The 12719-nt window shown below is 37.8% G+C and overlaps 1 protein-coding gene across 3 annotated transcripts in view; it reads left to right on the top strand.

Annotated features, from left to right (window-relative positions):
• The window catches only part of LOC134205563 (uncharacterized), a 624943-nt gene that overhangs the window by 343791 nt on the left and 268433 nt on the right, over window positions 1–12719 (top strand). The window contains exon 1 of one of the 3 annotated variants that reach the window (XM_062680896.1): window positions 6781–7538. The exons of the other annotated variants lie outside the window; for them this stretch is intronic. The gene's annotated coding sequence lies outside the window, so the exon portion shown is untranslated. Of the gene's footprint in view, window positions 1–6780; window positions 7539–12719 lie in introns of those variants that run through there. 3 annotated transcript variants of the gene reach the window in all.

Raw genomic sequence — 12719 nt, 5'->3', positions numbered from 1 at the left:
TAATGAAAAATGAATCATTTGTGAAGCTGAATGAATTATTTAGAGGCATACCTATATGCTAACGTAAATGAAATCCAAAAAGAATTTCTGACAATTGGCACTACATACATTTCACAATGAGCTCCTATTCAAATCAACAAGGTTTTCATGATTTTATAACGCACCAAAAAAAATTCTAAATGGGCCTGGGGCAAAACTCCCGAATGGTGCTGTAAAATGATTCAATTGACTGAAAAATAGGGGTGAACGTATGGTTGTTTGTTTTTTTCTTAATGAATTGCACGACAATCTTACGGGTGATGTGGAAGAATAGCAAATCTTTACATTCAAGTGAATATGAAGGTATTTTGCTCATTTTTTCCATTGCAGTTCAATAATGAATAACTGACCATCGGGTCGGACGCGTCACCTACTGATTTTCACAGTCGAGGCCATCAGTTATTTTTCTGTGTGCAAACTCTGCCATGCTATTTGTTTAGGTGTAGAAGCCTGTTTTTGTTGAATGCTTACCAACTCTATCAGCTTCCAATGTTTGTTGGCATATCACACTTGTAAAATTCTGTTCTGTGTGCTGTTTTCAAAATTTATGTTTAGACAATTTTTCCATAATTTTAGGCTATTTCCATTGAAAAATTAGAAAATCGCCAACAACGAAATCATAGAAACAACAATAAAATAGGGGAAGAGACGGCATTGGCAGGTTTTATTCTATTATTGTCAGGGGGGTTTTTGTCGACCAAATTTTATGAAATTTGGCCACAATATTCTTTGATATGCAAAGAATGTTTAGACCAAATTTGAACATAATCAGTCATAAAAAAACCCCTGACAATAATAGAACAAAACATGCCAAAGCCGTCATTCCCCCTACATAATTTACCGAAATTCCATAAACAATTTTAAAAATTCCAAGAGACAAAAATAAATAAGCACTTTTACAAGTAAATACCGAGATCAATCCACCTAGCGTTGGTGGTGCCTTTCTCGCGCATTAAAAAAAATAAGAAAAACACAAAAGAGAGGTCAAAATAGCAGTTAAGGTAGACAGATTTTACTTTTTCCATCAATTCGTATTCATTTGCGGTCATTGGAATGCATTGCTGCAATTTTTGAAAAAAAAACCCTTGGGGGTTGGCTTGGACCCTTGGCAAAAAACAAAGTTTTTATAATAACTTTGGAACGCAATGACCGGTCGGGCAAATTTTCAATAGGAAACAACGAATAATGCTAAGTACCAAAAAGTGTGTCTCACATTTTTGTACATACACACACACACAAACATACACACATACAGACATCATCTCAGTTCGACGAGCTGAGTCGATTGGTATGTAACACTATGAGTCTCCGAGCCTTCTATCAAAAGTTCGGTTGTGGAGTGATCCTATAGACTTTACGTATACTTTGTATACGACAAAGGCAAAAACACAAAATTGAATGAATTTCTCATAAACAATTAGCGTTTTTAAAATAGGAGATATCTATGGGAGAATACTCAGTTTCTTTGTTTTGTTTTTATATTTTTCCAAGGAAATTGTCTTATTTTTCCATTGCTTTTTATCAATTTTTTTGTGTAAAGTTTTTTTTTTGTGAAAAAAAAGATTTATTTTGTTAAAAATTTTATAATTATTTTGCTGATATGGACTGTCCTAGAAATTATAAACACTTGGTTTTTCAAATATTTCGAACTTTTTTTTGAATTTTTTACAAGACTCTGGATACCTATAGATAGTTTATTATCTTGTCTACTTTCTTCTAGTGTCGAGTTTTGCTGATTTTATTGATTATAAGTCATGTTTTAGGACTTTTTTCTCCAACACCTCCATTTGCACAAGACAGTTTCAAGTAGTTTCTTAAAATTTCTCATCAATATCCATACTAAATCCATTGCACATGGTCATTATACTTATTTACCAAGCATTACAGCTTGAGCTTGATTGACTGCCCGTAGTTGCTACTCCATTATGACCAGATCAGCTGTTCTTGCACAGAGAACCAACAGATGTTTGGTTCGGACTAGCACTCATCTTCAAAAACAAGTGTGGTAGTGATCTCATTTGTTAGGTCACACTGGCGCCTGCCACGTCAGAATGCTAGTCAATGTAGGGAAGGGGAAGGAAATGGGGATGCAGTAACTCACCCACTGCAAGCCGAATATACCTCTGCAATTACCACGAGTCATGCGGAATTTGTTGAAATTTTTGGGTTAGGCTCGAAGGGCAGCAATTCGTCTTGGTTAACAAGCTGGTAATGTGACAGATAGGCGAAAGCAACTGATAGAATTTCTTATTGGATGTAGGAAACGAGCTTTTTCGTTTATTTCCTATTCCAGCAGTTCCTTCAAGTTGTATAGTATAGCAATGGAAATGGTTTGGAAGTCCTTTTCCAGTTCTAGCGATTGCTAGAACATGAAAAATATAGAGAAAGACACAAAGTAGGAGAATGGAACTAACCTGGGGTTGAACCCACGACCTCCTGCGTATGAGGCAGAAGCAGTAGCCATATGACTACCAAGCCCTACCAAGCATTATCGGTGTAAAAACTAAACCAAACTAAAAAGTCGAGTCAAGTACGAGACACTGAAGACGATCTTACTGTTGAGGTTGAAACGTCAAAGTAATTTGACTTTTATAATTTTTTATTATTCACCTACGTAAAGTTTTGCATTTTCCGAGGTTTTCTAACCTCCGCAACATATTTGCAACCACATTTCGACGACAAGACCAACAATTTTATACACTTCCATTGAAAATTCGACTGATCTAATAGATCTACATTTTTGTCTTGGTGATTTATTAAAAGAAGCACCCTAAAAATGGTAAATTTTTGCAAACCCATTTTTCTGACCCAAAATGTAAGAAAAATATTTTCTTAATTTGATGCAAAATATTCGGAAAAACTACTTCACGTTTATTAATTTGTTATTATCTATAGAACGCATCAAAATTTTAATGGAACATTATATGCATTTCAATTTGCTAACTATTTTTTAGTCTTGAAGATTTCTTCGAGGAAAATTCTTCTTTTATAATTGTAATTTTTACTCTTAAAAGTGCTAATATATTTTTGTTTCCTTGACATTTTTTTTGTTGTTTATAGAAATTTTGCATTACTCAGGGAAATTTTATATTTGTTTATTGCTTCTACACTGATTTCTTTATTGTCAATTTCTTAGTGGAAATTTTTTAATTGTTTAAAAGTCTCATCAAATTGAAGGTTTGTCAGTTGATGTACGGTTGATCATCCGCATCGGAAACCAAACTCTCTCGAGCAAAATGTTGTGATGTTCGACATACTCAAGATGCTGGTGATAGATCTCCCTTTCAAAAAGAGAATCACCCTGAGAAAAGATTGGTGAGTCGATAGTGTTCGGAGAGGAAGGATCATTACCAGGAAGGGGATGACTTTCGTAGACTTCCAGAACGTTGGGAAGTAGCTGAGCCGAAGACAGTTGAGTAAAAATCAGCGAAAAGTGTTCGAAGAACAGAACAATCACGTGTTTTAACTCGAAACTCAGGATGCTCTGGAGGCCTGGGGCCTTCATGCTTTTGTTATTTTGATATAGGTCGACAGTTCTTCAGCTGAGATCTCCAACTCTTCCGAAAAGTCATTTGTAGTCAGATGGACGTTGTTTGCATGCTCGTTAACGGCTACTTCATATGCCCACGATTGTGTGCATTGACGAAATGACGACCTGTTTTGGCGATCTTCTCTGCCGGAGTTATCAAGCGACCCGTAGAGCCATTGTTGTCTGATGGGATCAATAGAGGGTAAATATCGGGTAAATATTATTTCCATGACATCGAAGAACGTTACCAGATAACCATCATCTTTGCATAACAAAACCCCCTTTGAAGTTTTCAAATGTTCTTATGGCGCTTCTACAGTACTTTCTGACTGTTTAAGGTGCTAAATCATCCATAAAACTATTTCGTCCTTTCAAAAGTTAATTGATTTCAGTAAATTATCATAATATAATAAACAAAATCGGATTGACCGACTCTTTTTAATACTTCGGCAAAGTAACTAAAGTTTTAAACTCTTCATGTTGATTATAAAACTCTTGCACGCTCAACCAGTAGTGACACTAAGCAACAAGTGCAATACTATTAACAGGAAAAACAAGACGAAGTACGGAAATAGTCTTAAAGTAAACTTGGAAACTACATTAAGAGGTAGCTAAATAGCTTTGGATTTGTGGGTTTTGAACAAGTTACTTTTAGCGTGGTAATCGGCAAACAGCTGGCCATGACTCGACCTCTTCCTTCCTCCAAAAGAGCTGCTTAGAAGGCTATACAACTGGATGAAAAGCACTTACCTACTAGATCATTTATCGACTTAAAAATGAGGCTCTCCAAGGGCTTCCTGGAATGCTATATGTTACTTCAACCTAGCTGATTAAAAGAGAAATATACTTTATAGAATTTTTTATTACTTGCGTAAGTTTTAAAGATTGTAAACGAAAAATTAAAAAAAAAACCTAATCCCATTCACTGAGTAGTGATACTACTCTTCTTCCATTCAGCCAAGACCAATCTTATATTGTGCTAATACAGTTCGATGTACAATTTTCTTAAAGACGTTCAAACGCAACGGTCGATCGTTATAAAATTCAGTAGTGATCAACTAGGCTTTACCACCTTTCGAACGCAACTTTTTGAGGGAAAATCGGTTAAGAAAAGTTGGCTAATGTTTTTTTTAGCTTTTGTGCACACACATACACACATACATACACACGGACATACAGACATTTGATCAGCTCGTCAAGCTGAGTCGATTGGTATAAAACACTATGAGTCTCCGTGACATATAAAAAGATCGTTTTCCGAGTGTAAGAATAGCCTTTTGGTACAACTTTGTTGTACGAGAACGTGCAAAAATTGAAGGCAAGTCTACTAGAATCCAAAACTAATTCCGCTCGCGTTTTCAAGGGCAACCCATTCAATACGGAAGCAATGCACGACTATCATTTTTATTATTTCAGCTTTGCTGTGTCACAGCATGCGTGAAGTAACAAAATATGACAGTTGTGCGTTGCTTCGGTATTGATTGGGGTGCCCTCGAAAACGCGAGTGAAATTTGATTTTGATTTCGGGAACCTTGTCCTTAAGCAGAAATGGTCGCTTAAACGAAATTTTAGTCAGATTTTCTTAAAAAAATTAGGGAATAAACTATACCATTATTGGTCGGTTTATACTTTTTGGTTTATTGGATTTCTTATTTCCTACACTAGTCTACGCTGGAAAGGTCCTCTTTTCAAAAAGTTTGTGCACGCAATATCGACGAATCATGTCAAATATTGTATATATTTAGGCCATATCCCGTGTCGAATTTCGCTGATTCTGGCGATCCATTTATGTGCATAATTTTGAGCAAAAATTTAAATGGACCGCGAAAAATTTAAATGCATTTGCGTGCTATGGAGTGTGGTTTCGATTCCCGCCTAGTAAGGCCTAGTAAGGAAAAAAACACTTTTCTTGGAGCGGACAATTCTCCCCTGGTGTTGTGTAAATGTCCTGTCCGTTGTCAAATGCTAGGTGTTAGGTATGCAGTCTGTGCAACCGCTGGTCAAATATGGTGATCCTGTATTTTTATATATCCTCAGAAATGTCCAACCGTTATGTGGCAACGTGAAACTCCTGTTCCGGCAATTGCTTTGTGTCTGCCTGGATGTAAATCTTGTCGCCCACCACGGTGCACCTTGGTTTCGTTTAACTCCTGTACCACCATCTTGTGAGCCTGCTACACGAAACAACGTTTTGTATGACATTATCACCAGAATGCGCTGGAGTGAAATGTCAAACTCGAAGGATTACGACTTTAGCGCCTCTAGTTGTAAAACGCACAATTAATCAAATTCAAATTGATCGTAGAAGTCATGGTTGATGGCAATTTCTCTAGTGTTACGTCTGTTTGTCTGTGGTTATTTATCTGTTAATATCCAAATCATTCTCAAACAAATCCGCTGCGTTTTTGCCATTTTTGTGCCTGAAGGTTTGGCGAAAAGAAAAACATACAAATATACTTGTTATTAGACGAGTTTGTACAATCCCATTGAATTCCGCCACTTAATTGTATCTTGACAGATACGTATTTCGACCTCAACAGTAAGGCCGTCTTCAGTGTCTCGTACTTGACTCGATTTCAAGTCGAGCCGAGACTTCGAGTCGAGTCAAGTACGAGACACTGAAGACGGCCTTACTGTTGAGGTCGAAATATGTATCTGTCAAGATACAATTAAGTGGTGGAATTCAATGGGATTGACAAGTGAAGACATTCCACTAAAAAGCTCAAAATAATTTTCTTAACATACAAATATACTCCAAAAAAGAAAGTTTGGTCAACATTTCGTTTTGGCTGTTCATATGAAAAGTTTGTTTGTAAAATCATAGCCTTTAGATGTAACTGTTTTGTACGACAAAGGGAAAACTTGACTGTACGATTGAATTATATTTATTGAACGGCTACTCAGTCTTACAATTCCACGACGAGTTTATTATCTACCCGGGATAGATAATAAACTCGTTGTGAAATTGTGAGATTAAGTATCCGTTCAATAATTATACAAGTTTAATAAAAACTAGATTTTACTAACAAAATTTAATTAGCACTTAACAGCTTGGACATTAAAATGTTCTCTAGTTCGGAACATTATCTTAAGTAACTTTTCCAGCGACACTAATTTTTAAACAACATCCGTTCTACCAAAGACACCGTTCTCCAATACAGCCAATGCACTTTTTAGATCACACCAAGCATTTCACCTACATTTGACGTTCTCCAGTATAGGCACCATAGTGGTACGCCACTTTTTATCTAGTTGTACCGGGCGCAACCAGAAAACCTGATTGCAACTGGCAAGAATTATCGTTACGGCACTGGACCAGGAAAGAAAAAACTTGCCCAACAGCCAGCTCCGCCGGTAGCTCCGACACCACGTTTGCCGATAGATCTCTTGGAATGCATACACGGGACTGGACTGGTGCGCTTCGGAGCTAGGGATAGCGATTATTCAGTGCCCAATAGTCTTGCAGCGAGCATCCTTTCTCCGTCGTTGTCCCGTGTTGAGTCTGTGGTCCAATTATCGTTGTCTGGAAGAATATTTACGTCGCGCACGTACGGGTCCGCTGCTTGTTCTTGCACGGGCCGATTCATCCGAGCGTTGAAAGTGTTGAAAATCAAAAGTGAAGTCATAATTTATTATAATCGTGGCGTGGTTGCTACTTACATGTACTTGAAGCGAAGAAGATAGAAAACTGTGTAAAGGGGAAGCTATCGGTCGAAAACAACAAAGTGGCGCTTTAGTGAAGAACTGTTTTCAAAGGAACCAACAACGCAGAAAAACGGTGCTTATGTACAGTTTTTGACAGTCAAATTCGAAATAAAATAATAATAAAAAAGCAGCGTGCGTATTGCGCCGAAGACGTACGGGTTCCCTCTGGATCGCATAAGCAAAACAAGAAAAAACGAAACAATTTTGTCTACGCAAGTCGAGAAGAAAGCAATTGTGTGCGTTTATGAGCGCAGCTGGCCCGCTGGTATATCCCCTGTTTGCGAGCGAATTCATTCAAGGCATTTGGCGCGAGACACGACGAAGAGTGAGCCTAAATGGTACGAGTTACGGTATCGAATTCACGATCGTTTCCTACAGCGAATCAGCTAAAGCTGGATTGTTTGTACTTTAAGCGAATGATCATCAATCGCAGTGCGACTCGGTAATATGTTGTTCTTTTGTAAACATTATGCGAAAGTAGTTTCGAAATTGTAACTAGACGTGATTTGGCGAACTTAAATTTAGAAATCATTTTCATTTAAAACAAGAATAGTTTTTGTTTCAATGTTGTAAAAAGAATAGTATACAACATTTGAATTACTATACTTTTCTCTTTACAGTAATATTTTCTTCCTTCACTTAATGTCCACATTTTTTATAATTGTAACATGTTACATAGAGGGGCGGAAAAGGCCTTTGGTGGAAACTGCTGATTTATTGGACAAAGCCAATGAAGTGGAGATTTTTGTCAGGTTTAGCGTACCTTGAAATCTTCGGCAAATCTGTGATATAAATAACCATTCGGAAGAATTTATCGAGTAAAACAAAAATAAATCTCGAAGAAACTAAAACGAGTTTCAGGTGAATTTAAAAAAAAACATCATTTGTCAATAGTTTCTCAATCTTCCTAATCCATTAGGAAAAATTCACACAATTGTGTATTTAGTAGATTTCATCAGGATCACATAAACTTAAATTTCAACTGATTTTTGATGTCCAGGCACCAAACGAAAGCTGTAGGTTCCTAGTACAAGCCCATGTGGTAATTCATCCAAATTTACCTCTCTAGTCACTAAAGAGGTACTGTTTGAGCTTCTCAATTTGGCACCTCACTTTCGAGTTTCATGTTATGAAACATAAAATTGCTTGCAAATATGTGCTCTGATGATCCCAACTGTATTTGCTATCATGTTTACGCCATTTCTTGGCAATTTTATCCCGCGAGCGGTCTACGGTAAGCCCGCTGGAAGATCCGGAACATCGAATGACACATCAAATCACCGCAAAACATGTTCAGATAAGTGAATCATATCCATAGGATACGCTAACTCCTTCAATTTCCTCCAAGAAACATAAAACATAATTGAAAAATATCATTTTACTTAATTTTCGAAGTCATTTGCACCAGTTGTCGCACAACAAGGAATTTGTTACTTGTGGTCTTGAACTCTGAAAATAAATAGGATTTTTCTCCAATTTAATAAATTTTCCAGAAAATGTTTGAAGAAATTCGGAATTTCTAATTGCAGTTGATTGTGGAGTTTCTTTAGGAATTCTTTCGTAAATCCCTTCAGGTTCTGCTTGGAAAGTATTATCAAAAAATTCATCCAGAAATGTTTTCAGCAATCCGCCAGGAATTCTTTTTCGAATACCACCTGAATTTTTTTTTAGAATTCCTACTGAAAATTTACTTGAAAATGATTGCTTTATAAAATCCTTCAGAAATTTCTTCGAAGTTTCTTCATCAGGTTAGATTTTTTTCCGAATTTTCCTTCAGTCTTTTGGATATTCTTTTAGAGAATCTTTCTCAAATTTCTACAGGATTTTCTTTGGAAATACATTCCAAATTCACTTTTAAAATCCCTTCGGAAAGTCATTTAGAATTTCCTGAAATAATTTTTTATGAAATTCGTAAAAGAATTTTCAAAGTAAAAGGAATTTCAAAGTATAAGGAATTTCTGAAGCAAATGTTAGAAGAATTTTCGAAAAACTCCTAAAAGAGGTTTTCCGAAGAATTTTTTCGACGAGGAAATTTCGATGAAATTTCTAAAAAAAATATTGAAGGCATATTTAAATAAATTTCTGGGAGAATTTTCAGAGGAATCCTTCAGGAATTCTTTCTGAAATTTCATTAAGAACTTTTTAGGAAATTATTATTAAAATTTATTAAAAAATTCCTACAATTTTTGAAGGAATATCTGGTGGAAATTCCCAAAACAAAAGAATTTTCGAGAGAATGGATTCTTCGGAGGAATTACAGAAATAATTGCAGGAGAAATTTTTTGAACAATATCTAAAGAAACTTCAGTAAGTATTCCCGAAAAAAATTCCGAAGTTATTTCTAAAGGTTTGCTTTTGAGTATTTTCTAAAAAAAAATTCGAAAGAGGTCCTTAAGGAGCTTCACTAGGTTTTCCTATTGGTGTTTTCGATGAAATTTATGGATGGAATTTCCGAACGAATGAATTCCTAATCTCTCTCCTCGTTTGTCGGGTGAAGATCACTGCGTCCAGATTTTAGGACTATTGTGATATACCCTTTTACTGTGAAATACGCAAGTTATCTCAGTAACATGTTTGTCACTGAGATACCTTGGTATCGACTGAACTCAAGACCATCTATTATTGATGAATAGAGATCCTGAGTTACAGTATGTGACTCCCCCATTCTGGCGAGACTAGCTTTATGAAGCCAACCACGTCCTTGGGGGATAAGATCCATATGTCAGCAGGCCCTAAAAGGGCTTGCTGAGAACTTTGAACCTACGTTGGGTGAGTGCACTGCAATAGCAGAGGATGTGTTCTGATGTTTCTCTCTCCTCGTCACAGAAGCGGCAATTTGAGGTTTGGATTGCTCCGATCTTTTGTAGATGGAATCTGCAGGGGCAGTGTCCAGTTATTAGACCGGTGTAGATGTTGAGATCCCTTTTGTTGAGACCGAATAGTTGTTGGGTTTTCTTGGGGTTAATCGTTACGAGCCTTTTGGATTGGCTCGTATGGGGAAGTGCATTCCAGTTTGATGTGATTTGACTGACCATATATTTGTCCAGTTCCATTTTTACAGAGCAGTCTGAGATCCCGCAGAAGGGCTCAGGGCCAATGAACCTTTCATTAGATCCATTCCTGGCTAGCTCATCAGCAATCTCGTTTCCCTCTAGACCCGTATGTCCTGGGATCCAATATAGGTAGACTCGATTGCGTATGGATAAGTTTTTTCAAAGCCAGAATGCATTCCCACACTAGCTTTGAGTTACAAGTGTAGTTATTAAGCGACTTAAGTTGCCGCTTGGCTGTCAGAGAAAATACATATTTTGCAAATCTATACTTTCTCCTCAGGCATAATAACACGCATTCTAATATTGCATATATTTCCGCCTGAAATACTGTGGGCCACTGTCCTAAGTGGACAGAAATTTTGTTGTAGGGCCATAGATTCCGGATCCTGTCAGATTATTCATTTTCGAACCATCTGTGAAGAAATTTATAGAGCCTGTTGGAACGTTGGGTCCACCTCCTTCCCACTCCTGGCGGGAAGGAATGAACACATCGTAAGGTAAGTCATAATTGACTACCGTTTCCATCCAGTCACTACAAATTCCTATTGCGGGATTTATGGCAAATTCATTTAATATGCTGAGGTGACCCGTAAGGTCTCCCGACAGCAGTGTTTTGTTCTCTTTAACCTTAGAGCACTTTTTTCCGCTTCCAGCTTTATGAATTGATCTAACTGGGGCAGGTGAAGCATTGCGTCTAGGGCCAAAGTGGGTGTACTACGAACTGCACCAGTGATGGCTATGCAAGCGGTGCGTTGGATTTTGTTGAGCTTAGCCCTTGCAGCAGCCTCATTAGTTTTAGGCCACCAGACAAGGGAAGCGTAAGTTGTCCTGGGACGGACAATGGTTTTATATATCCACATGATCATACTTGGTTTTAGGCCCCATCTTTTACCAAGGGTTTTTGAACAAACCCAAAGTGTATTGAGACCTTTCTGCACAACTGATTGGAGATGAGAGTTCCAATTAAGCTTTGCGTCGAGTATGACACCTAGATATTTTACTTCACTTGAATAAACTAATTGTGTTTGATTCAAGAAAAGGGGTTTCAGTTGTACCTTTCTCCGTTTGGTGAAAGGGATAATGGAAGTTTTTGTAGGATTTATGCCTAGTTGATACTTTTTGACACCAGGAAAGAGTGATTTAGGGCAGATTGCATTCTTTCCACGATAACACTTTCGAATTTGCCTCGTACAATAATGACAACGTCATCAGCATATCCAACCACTTCGAAGCCTCTTCTCTCTATGCTGTCTAGAAGCTCATCCACCACCAGTGACCACAACAAAGGAGAAAGCACTCCGCCTTGCGGACACCCCCTTGTTGCTTTAACAGTGATGTATGAACCGCTAAGCTCAGAGGAGATTTTCCGATTAGCTAGCATAGCATGTACCCAGGTAACAATGCATGGGTCGAATTTTCTCCTCAACATTGCTGACCCTATAGACGAATAAGAAGCGTTATCGAATGCGCCCTCAATATCAAGAAATGCTACAAGAGCAATTTCTTTTGCATTAAGTGTTTTTCGATTTTTTGAACTACCGTATGTAGTGCCGAGATCGTAGATTTTCCACTTTGATAAGCAAATTGGTTTTTTGACAAAGGCATTGCTTTCATAAATTTGTGATTTATGTACTCGCATAGTACCTTTTCCATAATTTTGAGCATTACAGAGGATAAACTTATCGGCCTGAATGCTTTGGGGTTGGTTTTATCTCTCTTGCCTGCCTTCGGAATGAAGACAGCCCGGATTTGACGCCAATCGTTAGGTATGTGTCCCAAAATCAGACTCGCCTTAAAAATCTCAACCAAGGGTGGAACCAGTGTTTTCTCCTCTTTTTGGATCAACGCTGGAAATATTCCATCCATGCCAGGAGACTTAAATGGCTCGAAAGATCTCACAGCCCTCTCAACCCTGGCCCGAGTGAAAGCTTCCTTTGCAACCTTTATTGCGTCTTTTTAGACCCAGAAACCCATGATTGGATCTCTTGTGGATCTGAGACAGCAATTCCAGTGCCTTGGTCGCCGATGCTCGACTCAGGGATTGAATCAGGGAAGTGGATCTTTAACAATTCGCTCAGTGTATCGCTAGGCTCTACAGTGAGCGAACCATCCGTCTTTCAGGCTACCCACACCATTGGAGTGGTCTTTTGAAAGAGTTTTTTGAGTCTGGCCACTACGGGTGTATTCTCTATGCTTTCACACATTAGAATCCACGATTTCCGTTTGGCTGACCTTATTTCTTTGTTGTAGTTCGTCAGGGCCTTTCTGTATAGGCTCCAATCGCCGGTTCGCTTAGCACGATTGAACTCCCTACGCGCAGTTTTCCTAAGCTTCTCAAGAGTTTTATTCCACCATGGAACGTCTCTACTCGAACTAGTTGATTTAGTTGGACA

The sequence above is a fragment of the Armigeres subalbatus genome, chromosome 1 (assembly GCF_024139115.2).
Source record: "Armigeres subalbatus isolate Guangzhou_Male chromosome 1, GZ_Asu_2, whole genome shotgun sequence".
Taxonomy (NCBI): domain Eukaryota; kingdom Metazoa; phylum Arthropoda; class Insecta; order Diptera; family Culicidae; genus Armigeres; species Armigeres subalbatus.
The sequence above is the reverse complement of the archived record's forward strand: the minus strand, read 5'-3'. Positions and strand labels throughout refer to the sequence as shown.